This window comes from Punica granatum, chromosome 7 (genome assembly GCF_007655135.1).
Source record: "Punica granatum isolate Tunisia-2019 chromosome 7, ASM765513v2, whole genome shotgun sequence".
NCBI classification, from domain to species: Eukaryota; Viridiplantae; Streptophyta; class Magnoliopsida; order Myrtales; family Lythraceae; genus Punica; species Punica granatum.
This window is the reverse complement of record NC_045133.1, coordinates 16,851,448-16,862,927: the sequence shown is the minus strand read 5'-3', so window position 1 is coordinate 16,862,927 and position 11,480 is coordinate 16,851,448. Positions and strand designations below refer to the sequence as shown.

The 11,480-nt window shown below is 35.4% G+C and overlaps 1 pseudogene; it reads right to left on the bottom strand.

Annotated features, from left to right (window-relative positions):
* Positions 1 to 1,509: 1,509 nt before the first annotated feature.
* Positions 1,510 to 4,870, bottom strand: LOC116213213 (annotated as a pseudogene).
* Between the last annotated feature and the right edge of the window lie 6,610 nt (positions 4,871 to 11,480).

Here is an 11,480-nt window from a genome sequence, read left to right as displayed (position 1 = left end):
TAATTGATGAGCAAATTGACAATTATAATCCTATTAACTATAATCCCATTATATGTTTTGTGGGAGTCAATTTTACTTATATATATAGAAGATGTTACTAGACTTTTTGGCTCGTGCATGCATGGGTTTTAGTTAGTGTGTTTTATTTAACTAGTTTTGTTAATAATAAATTTGTACATAAACTTTATTTTAATAAAAAATATTAACTTTTAATATTTTTACATTTTAATAAAAATTAACCTAAACTTTATTTTACTATTTACTAGTCAACCCTATTTAATAGGGTGAGAGACAAGTTTCCTTTTTTAAAATTTTTAATAAAAATTTACTTAATAATTATATTTTAATATTTACATTAAAATTTATATTTTAATAGGGTATGATACAACTTTATATATATAGATTATTTCTGATAGAGATAATTCGTATATGTTCGTGAAAGACAAACTTTCTCACCAAGCATAATGTGAGAATTTTTAATAATTAATTTCAAGTTTAAAATAATTTTTATTAAAGTTAGCCTATCTTTAAATAGTGTATTAGTAATTTTGCATAAAGTTGTCTCAATTAATAGATACTATATGTTTATTTAATATTTAATGGATTACAAAATTTTCCACATTCTGATTTATTTTGCACGCTTATTGTTAACGGAATCTTAATTTCAAATGTTAAATGTTTAATTTTTTTTATGTGACCATAAGAGTTTATGATGAAATTAGTAATTGGTGATAATTTTTTTGGAAATATTATATATTAAGATCAAGTAATTTTTTTAATATTATATATCTGTTGCATCATATATATGGAGTCATACTTTCATACTTTCATATCATCATTCTTATAATATTTTTTTTAGATTTTCTAAAAAAATTGCTTCTTAAATTTCAAAATTTTACGATAATTCGTTTCAAATTTCAAACGATAATCTTTATGCGAAAATATTTTCTAATAAAGGCAACTTGCCTTTTTTACTTTAGCACATGCATTTACAGTAGTGTTTCTTCAACAAATTCTTTAATTTCAATCCTAAAAAAAATTAAAATAGCACTTAATAGTTAATAGTACTATTAGTGAAATTAAAAGGCAATTTTACTATATATATATATGGTCGGCGATCTCATCAAGGGGTGCGTGGCCGACGAGGGCGTGCTACTCCTTTCTCTAATCCCAATTAATTTTTTAATCTTATTTTCTTTTTAATTTAATCTTATTTATTTTAGGTCGCAGAAGTTTCAATCTATGCAAAGCTCCTTCAAAATAAGACGCCACGCTAGAATTCTGTCTATTTCTGGACAGAATTTAGATGACATACTATGACAAATGAATATATTCTTTTTATATGTTGTATGGTAAAATTGAATGGATTTGTGTTGCAGCATGAAAAGGTCAATAGATCGTGTTGTACGGGGCGATTTTCCAAAATTATGTATCTTATGTATTTCTAATGATGCTGCTGTAATCCAGTAGTTATCAGTGACTTTTCAGTACACAGGTATAATTTTTGCATGAAGGAAAAAAAATCTCTTTATTACTAAGATAACTTTATTTCACATATGAAGCAGTGGGTCATGCCACTTATAGTTGAATTGAAGCCCAACATATAAGCCCCAACAACTTATTTGCATTGCAAATGATAATAAGATCACTAATAAGCAATAGTTGTCCTCATTTTTTTCTGAATGGATTGCACTTCCGTAGCAAGACCAAGGAATGCCATCTTAAACGAAGAAAGAACGACAATGACTGAAAATTTGTGCACAAAGCATCGGTGCTCGAATCGGGCTGGATGGACTGGGAAAACTTCTTGATCTCACCAGGAAAAGAAGAAATTATAAGTCCAAATCAATAAGATAATTCACAAATGAGTTCGCACAAAAAAAAATAAAGATTCAACCAAGAATATTGAGGCTAAATGATACGCCCGTGGTTCCCTCTTTTATTGCACTCTTGAAACTAGAATCTGCGCCAAGTGTCAATAACATTATGTTAGGAGATCGATCATATTGTAAAAGGACAGTCTAATAAAATACATGACATTTGAATTGTAATACTCACTTGAATGAAAATGTTAGGAGCATGAGCTGTGGGAGGCTAGTAATGGGTTGGGGGTGGTGGAGATGCATATATGTAGACGGGAGGCGGTGGTGATCTTACTAGTGGTGGAGGTGAGGTGTAGTGGTAGGGAGGAGGGGGTGACGCTGAAGGAGGAGGTGGAGACTTATAGATATAGGGAGGAGGTGGAGAAGGAGATGGTGGGGGTGGGGACTTGTAGATGTATGGAGGAGGAGGCGATGGTGAGGGAGGAGGAGGAGACTTGTAGACATAGGAAGGCGGTGGGGAAGGCGACGGTGGGGGTGGAGACTTATAAACATAGGGAGGCGGTGGAGAGGGTGATGGCAAAGGAAGGGACTTATAGACATATGGAGAAGGAGGTGATGGTGAAGGAGGGGGTGGGGACTTGTAGACGTAGGGAGGTGGTGGAGGGAGTGATGGTGGGGGTGGAGACTGGTAAACATACGGTGGAGGAGGTGACGGTGATGGAGGGGGTGGAGACTTATAGACGTAAGCGGGTGGTGGGGAGGGTGATGGTGGAGGCGGGGACTTGTATGTGTATGGCGGAGGAGGCGACAATGATGGAGGGGGTGGAGACTTGTAGATGTACGAAGGTGGTGGAGAGGGCGATGGTGGGGGTGGGGACTTGTAGACGTAGGGTGGTGGTGGAGATGGGGATGGAGGGGGAGGAGACTTGTAGACATATGGTGGAGGTGGAGATGGGGACGGAGGTGGAGGAGACTTATAGATGTAAGGCGGCGGCGGGGGGGATTTGTAGATGTACTTGGGTGGTGGTGGAGGAGACTTGTAAACGTACTTGGGTGGTGGAGGTGGAGGGGATTTATAGATGTAAGGTGGTGGTGGAGGAGACCTATAAACATAGGGTGGTGGAGGAGGAGAACTATAGACGTACTTCGGCGGAGGTGGAGGTGGAGACTTATGGACGTAGGGAGGTGGGGGAGGAGACGTGTATACATAAGCTGGTGGAGGCGGCGGAGGGGACTTGTAGACATAGGGAGCCGGTGATGGTTTTGCCTTCTTGCATTGCTTATAAGGAGTCTTTGGAGCATAAGCAAAGGCTTTAGCAGAGAACACAGCTCCATATCTTGTCTTTGATTTTATTTTAAGGGAAGCACCCTTAGCACCCTTGTGCAGGCTGGTCGCGATGTTGCATGCCGAACCCTTAGGTGCTGCATGCAACTTGGCCTTGCATGCCTTGGATCCGTACTTCAAATAGTCAAAACCCGTAAGTGTGATCCTGTACTTGCCGTTGATCTTCGTTTTGCCGTAAGCTTTAATCTGCTTGTCACCTGCCTTACATATAACCTCGACAACAGCACCTGTTCAAGGGTACAATGAAAATAATTACAATCTGCAATACAATTAAATTATTACCTATTGAATGAATTCTTAGAGTAAACCCATTAGATATTATTTGATCGCGTAGTTACAATATTTGAACATACTACTGTAGCTTCTCATTGGCTAATTCTTGTATCCATAAGTACCTTTGAGGTGTTTCTTGACATGAGATTTCTCTGGGTGCTCCCAGTCATAACACCTGTAACAGTATACTTTCCCAACCACTTTGACTATGAGATTACGGACAGGTGGAGGTGGGGAAGTATAGTAGTAAGGCGCCGGAGTCTTTACTGGTGGAGGAGGGGACTTATAGTAGTACGGAGTAGGAGGAGACTTCTTGGGTGGTGGCGGAGATGTGTAATGATAAGGTGGAGGAGGGGACTTCTTTGGTGGGGGTGGAGATTTGTAATAGTAAGGTGGAGGTGATGACTTCTCAGGTGGCGGCGGAGAGGTATAATAGTAAGGTGCTGGATCTGCTTTCTTCGATGGTGGTGGTGGTGGAGATTTGTAGTAATAAGGTGGTGAAGGTGATTTCTTCGGTGGTGGAGGAGAATTGTAGTGGTAGCTACGAGGAGGAGATGGTGAAGGTGGTGGTGGAGACTTGTACACATATGGTGGCGGAGGAGAAGGTGAAGGCGAAGGCGGAGGTGGAGAATTATAGACATAAGGTGGGGGTGGAGAAGATGATGGTGGTGGTGGAGACTTGTAAACATAACGACGGGGTGGGGAAGGTGATGGCGGAGGTGGAGATTTGTAGACATAGGGTGGCAGTGGAGAAGGTGAGGGTGGGGGTGGAGATTTGTAGACGTAGGGGGGGGGGTGGAGAAGGTGATGGGGGAGGTGGAGACTTGTATACATAAGGTGGCGGTGGTGACTTGTGCATGTAAGATGGGGGTGGTGAAGGGGAAGGCGGCGGTGGAGACTTATATACATAAGGAGGAGGCGGCGAAGGCGAAGGTGGTGGTGGAGACTTATACACGTAAGGCGGCGGTGGCGAACGTGATGGCAAGGGTGGAGACTTGTACACGTAAGGAGGTGGCGGCGAAGGCGAAGGTGGTGGCGGAGATTTGTATACGTAAGGTGATGGCAGCGAAGGTGATGGCGGGGGTGGAGACTTGTACACGTAGGGAGGAGGTGGCGAAGGCGAAGGCGGTGGTGGAGATTTGTAAATGTAAGGAGGTGGTGGGGAAGGTGATGGTGGAGGAGGGGAATAGTATGGATAAGGATCAGAAGAAGCCGAACTAGCGATGATATTGCTTGATACAGTCAGTGCCATCAGTGCCATGGCCAATGTTGGCCAAAGACGGCCCTTAACGGGGCCGCCCTTCGAGCTCTTCATCACCGGAAAGGCTGATCCTTGTGAGTCCGATTGCTTTGGCGTTCCCTCTGGGCTCTGAGTGATAGACAAGGGGAGAACTGTATGGAGAAGATAGGAATGAATTGGGTTTTGGATGAAAAGGAACGTAAGAGGGAAAGAGTTTTTATAGCAATCGATTTAATCATTCGTTTATGATTATAAATCGGTGGGGGTCCCGTCTAATTAACCAATCAATTAATTAATGGATTAAACTAAATGGAAGCATTGCATCCACTAGCTGTTATTCTCTGTTGAATAATGTAATTGTTTAAAGGACACTCCCCGGGCACTATATGCATCATGTACGACTTTTGAATTCAATCCAGCTCTGTATCTCTGTTGCGTGTTAGACTGTAGTATATGCATGCCAATTAATGAATAAAAGTGGTACTTCCGTGCTTCACCAATCCTTAATTTTGTGTCGATTCAATTTTGTTGCTCTACTCGAGCAATTTCTTCATCAGTAAATATGACAATGTGTTTGGTTACCAAAAGAAAAATGTTATAATGTGTCATTCTCTTAATCTAGCTAACTATACTAGCCCATTTTTTTCCTTCCTGAGTACATGAAATTTCCCGCTGGTCGATCGGCTTATTATTCAGAGAAGGATATAGTACGACATACTCAAAATTCAACCGATCAAAGAATCAATTATTTTTTCTAGGTAAAACATTGACAACTAAATTTTCCTATGGCAAGCGGAAGCTAGAGGGCTTCAATGTTATGCATAATCTATATTTATATTTATATCTATCTATATATTATGTACTTTAGGCTCCTCCCACGAAAGCTCATGAGATCTATCCATTCGATTGATGAGGAGCCTCCATTTGATTGATGAGAAGTTTCCATTCGTAGCCCTCGGCTACTGGACAATCATCCATTTGCATCATCTGTACATTAGTATTTTTTTTTGAATTTTCACAATATATTTATATATGATATATTTTCGATGAGATTATTTATTGCAAATAATTCGTTATAATAAAATTTGTAAATACAATAATATCAACTAAAATAAAAACTGCAAAAAAGTTCGTGTAACGCGCGGATTAGTTGACTAGTCTATACATATTAAGTAAATTCAAAGTACTTGCAGGAGAGCCTCCCAGTCGGGCTAAGAAGAGCTTTTAAAAGTCTCAAATTCGAGCAATGAGGAACTTCCAAAAACAATCTCTTGGCTCGTGATTGATCTTCAATTGACATCCCCTTATTAATATACAGATAAACATTATTAAACGATTTTACTTTTTCTCAAATCTCCATTTCTTGAAAATCTAAATTGTTTCATCGAACAATGAAATAAACTTACTACAAGTTATCAATTTATTATATTTCTAATTTATATTATATAAAATACTAATTAAAATTTATGAATATAACAGCCCACACAATGCGTGGGTAAGGAGACTAGTCTATATAAATATTAATTTAGTTTATTTTCACAAAATCCTTCCATTCATGCAATGAGGTTTTTCCACATAAGCACATTGGACTCACGAAATTATTTCGTTTGTCCCTTATCAGCTGCCTTTTCGAATCTCCCTGTTAAAACTTGGACATTTTAATTTTTTCTAAATTTTCGTAATATATTTATAATTTTATTATATATTCCCAAGAAGACATACTTTTTTAGAGAAACTAATTGGTGTAATTACTCTCAATATTTTTCAGTTATTTATAATATTTTGTATTATGAAATTATAGTATCAGCAATATCATTATATCAACAAATGCCCGAGTATCATGCTGGTTATATGACTAGTTATTATGTAATTCGGGCTATTTTCATGAGAGTCTTTCGTTTGTGCAAGGAGAAATTGTCACGTAAGCTTTTTCGTACGAGGGGAATTGCCACGTAAATTATTTATCCCATTAAATCTATTCCCTCTTTCACTAAGACATCTTGGACTTTCTTCTTCCTAAGTCTCACCTCCCACTAATTCTTTTCGATTCTCAAAAGTTGTTATTCATATTCCTCTCCCATTTTTTCTCCCGTCAATTTATGATTCTTTAGATTTTTTGTTTTTTCATATTTGAATAATTATTTTTAGAGAAATGTAAATATATAACTTATTATGTATATAATGTGAAGTTCATCAATAAATTCTTGCTAAAATTATTTAGAGCGGGCTGACAATATTTCAGTAAAATTAATGCCTGGCAAATTCATGGGTACGCAACTAGTTTTTAATATATCAATATGACTGTTCTTCTCTTCTTCTTAATGCAGATTAATATAAAAAAAATTATAATTTACGGGCGCACGTTCGATCCTCCACTTTTCTGTCTGCCTCTCTAGTTAATTAAAAATTAATATTACAATTATTAGGCCTCTCCTAAGATTAATATAAGAATTTATAATTTATGGGTACACGTTCAATCCTCCACTTATCTGCCTGCATCTCTAGTTAACTAATAATTGATATTACACTTATCAGGCCTCGCAGTTTCCTAATTTTACATTAAGTAATATTCTGCTATGCTTTTTTATGTAAAAAAAATCACGTGCTTTCTCAATTATAATGATCAAAAGGGAATGTTAGAACGTTTGAGTTGACCCGCAGCTCTTGCACGAAATTACATCACATGCATACATAGTGCAGATATATATATATATATATATCCTTCGATTTCCAAAAACACACAGAATCCGCTATATATTCTTCTTCACACAACCACAAAGAAGATTTCCCCTTTAATTAGCGCTATTCATGATTTCCGGCCAATTATATTCTGCTAAAAATTTTATCATTCCTCATATCATCTTTATAAATTCATGAAATTTATTTATTCCAGAGAAAGTGGCAATCCTAGTCATGATATATTGACCCTTCTCAAAAGCCTGTGTGCATGAGGGACCGCTAATCTATCGTTCGTGCACCCCGTTACCGTAAATTCTACGGACACGTCCTATAGTCTTGTTTGAGTGAGTGTTTGTAATTGTTTTGAGGTAGATGAGAGAGTTTTGTAGTAGGTTGAGGATACTTGTTCCTTGTAAATATTTTCAGTGAAATTTGTCTCAAAAGAAAAAAAATCGTCAAATAAAATAGGGATAATTCCATAAAATCACTCAAAAGGTAACTGATTAGAGACACAACTCTTTCCTTTGTATAGCAGTAGAGATATAGATAATTTTATGCATAACAATCAATATATAATATATTAAACCGGAAGAGTGGCATCCATAGAGCCATATTCGAGAACCCTAAGTTTCTGATGAAATTTCGAAAACCCTCAACTCATGATGCAATATCACTTCACGCTCCCCTCATTAAATTCTCGATATTTAAAAAATAAATTTATTTTTGCTACATAACTATAATTTTACCCTACAAAAAAATATATATATTTTTACCCTCCATATTCTTTATCCGGTAAACTTACCATGTGGCCCCGCGGGTATGTGGAAAATTCTGGAATCATTAATTTGCTCATTGGGAAAGTTTATTTTGACCTTTGAGTTCCTATGTAATGGACATAGAAATTTGATGAAATATTGTAATTCCTTCTACAATCGAAATGAAATTAAGGGCGTCTCTCAGCATCTGGCATAGGACGAGAACATGATAGAACATTGCATAGAAAGATGGTTTTTGTTATTCCTATCCCTCCACCAGGTATTGTCCATTGTTTTTCCTTTTTTCCGAGAACAATAGTGTCCATTCTATTTATTCTATTATTCAGAATATCATCAAATTTCTTTTGGATTGATAAAATTATATTATTTACGGATAACAGTTGCAGCAAGGGAAAAGTATAAACCTTGATAGACCAAGCCATGGAATACCGTTCGGAGGCCGTGAAGGTATGCCATAATCTCTTTTTACATTGAACTTTGGTATTATACATTTATACTTATTTCTTTATTTTCCTGGTAAATTTTATGGAAGCATACAATCATCTCCTGGGAATAAATATGAGCAAAAACATCATGATCTTTAAACGGTTTCTATTTTATGAATTTACCAAGCTGATTTAATATCTTTTTACTCTACATATGACTGCTCATTTAAAAGACAAAATTCTATCTTTAAAGATATAAAATTTATGCAAATAAGATAGTCTCTGCTTTAGTAATATCCATCCGTGTTGAACATTTACACTCTTGAGTATTGAGATTTGGGATTTCATTGAAGAGGTTGGACTCTTTATTCGTACGGTAATCATCCACTAAATTAATGCAAAATATTAGAAAAGTAAATATAATGATATCTTCAGGAAAAAAAAAAAACAGATGAGACAGCTATATATGAAAAGGTTTCCTAATGAAATTTCTACATATATTATTCTTAGGTTTTAATAAAAAACACCTTTTAATTGAGTATAAGATAAACATGTGCAACACTGGGGCGAAATACCAAGTACAAGTAAGATTGACTAAACAATAAATGCTATTAATAAGTTCCACAATATTTACCTTTAATTTTTTTTTTGTAAATGACAAATAAGTATAATAAATAAAAAGTAAAATAGATTTCAACATAATTTTTAGAACAATTTCTATCTGAGAAATTAGTAGTGGAAGGGAATTGGTAAATCTTTATATAAAAGTCTTTCGACTACTATATCCACCTATTTTCTATTAATATTTTCTTTTGTTCAATTTTAAAAAAGTTGATGCTTGAAAATAAGAATCTCAAATAATATTATTCCATAAAAACTTATTAAATAAGTTTGCGTACTTGGCTTTAATATTGGTAATGCATCTGCATAAATTTTGACGATTAAATAACTATATAATGAATATGAATTTGTCTAACATTGTACGGTTAATGTTAGTTCTCAATTATTATTGAAAATTCTTAATTTTTAAGAGATACATGTATCTTTAACAATTATAAAAAAAAATTATATGAAAACAATCCCACGCAACGCATGTTAAAAAACTAGTTGTCCCAAATCTTACTAAAAGCAAAAATAAATGGGTTAATTAATTCACCAAAAGAAGGGGAAAGAATCAACAAATTGGTCACCTATATATACACACACCCACACCCACACCCAAAAAAAAAAATCAAACTTGGCTAGTCGGGTATCTTTTATTAGGAAGACAAATTATGGTGGGCGTAGTAATTAGTGAGAGGCATAATCTGTATATAATAAATAATTACAAGATGGAGAGAATTAAGGTCGTCGCTCCAAATTTGTCATCTTCAACTTCTCATCGCTCAACTCTTCATATGTCCCGTGACATTAATTAAGCATCTTCTTTTATTACATTGTTAACATTAATTAACCAACAACATTCATTAACTCATGAAAAATCCAAATAAATTATAAAATGTTAATTAAACCATATTATAAATTTAATCCATGTACAACTTAATTTTGAATTATTATATAATATAAAATATATAAGAAATATAAAATAGTCGAAACATTCACCGGAATATATGTCAATCTTCTTAGACATTTTTTTTGGGTAAGCAATATGCTTGGAGATTAAATATCGATTTTTCATTAATTGAAACCAGTGTTATTAAAATCGGACCGGATGTTGAACCGATCAAGGTATGGGTTCACCGGTTTATGGGTCCAACAAGAAGTTTGATAGGTCGGACCGCACATTTAATTAAATAATAAATTATGTATATAAAATTAAGAAAGGCTATGATATATTAAATATATACACAATAATTGAAAGAATGAAAGAAAGAAAGTTTTTTTATTGAAGTCGTTTCTTCCTTTGTTATGCTTAAAGATATAAAGAATGATCAAAAGGAAACAAATATGGCTATTGCCTAAATGGTTAAGAGGTTAGGCCTGTGGTTCTTAGAGAGCTTGAGGTCATTGGTTCAAGTTTTCATGCATTCAGTCTAATTTTCCAATAAAAGAAAACCTATAAAACCAGTCCGTTCATATGGGTTCATTGGATTAAGTCAAAAAACCGCCCGCTTTAATGGACTCACCGGTCTAAAGGTGCAACTTCGATCTTTAAAGATAGCTGGACCGGACAACAAGGGAATAGTCAATTGAGAATTGGATTAAGTCAAAAAACCGCCCGCTTTAATGGGCTCACGGGTCTAAAGGTGCAACTTCGATCTTTAAAGAAAGCTGGACCGGACAACAAGGGAATAGTCAATTGAGAATTGGAAAGAAATAATCAATTGAGATTTGGAAAGAGGAAAATGGTAATTGCGAGAGCAACAAATTATTTTCTTACTGCCAGTGCCCTCTTTTTTTTTTTTATTCGATAACTCCAATGCCTTTTCTTCAATTGCAAAATAACTACGTTGCACAAGTACTACAAAATTCTAAAGAATAAATTAAAATTAAAATTAGAAATAGCCAAATTTCAATTATTATTTGATTAAAAATGAGTTAGATACAACAGTAATGTAAATCCAATTAAAAATTATGGATAATGGGGTAAATTTCAATAACGCTGCTATAGTTTGTAAAATGGCAATTGACACCCATTTCTTTCAAAATTAGCCACACATCACCCATCCTTTCGCTGATTTTTACTTTTTTTCTTAAATCGGGTTAGATTTGGTTTCAATAAATAAATCAGGTAACAGATCGGTTAGTGCAGTGCCGCAATATGGGATCCACGTGACAAAGTGAATGTTCTCTTGGTGCCACATCAGCGAAAGGAGGGATGGTATGTAGCTAATTTTCGAAAGGAGGACCGTTGTTGGCCATTTCACAAACTATAGGGCAAAATGTCATCGCAATTTACCATAGATAATAAGAATGAAC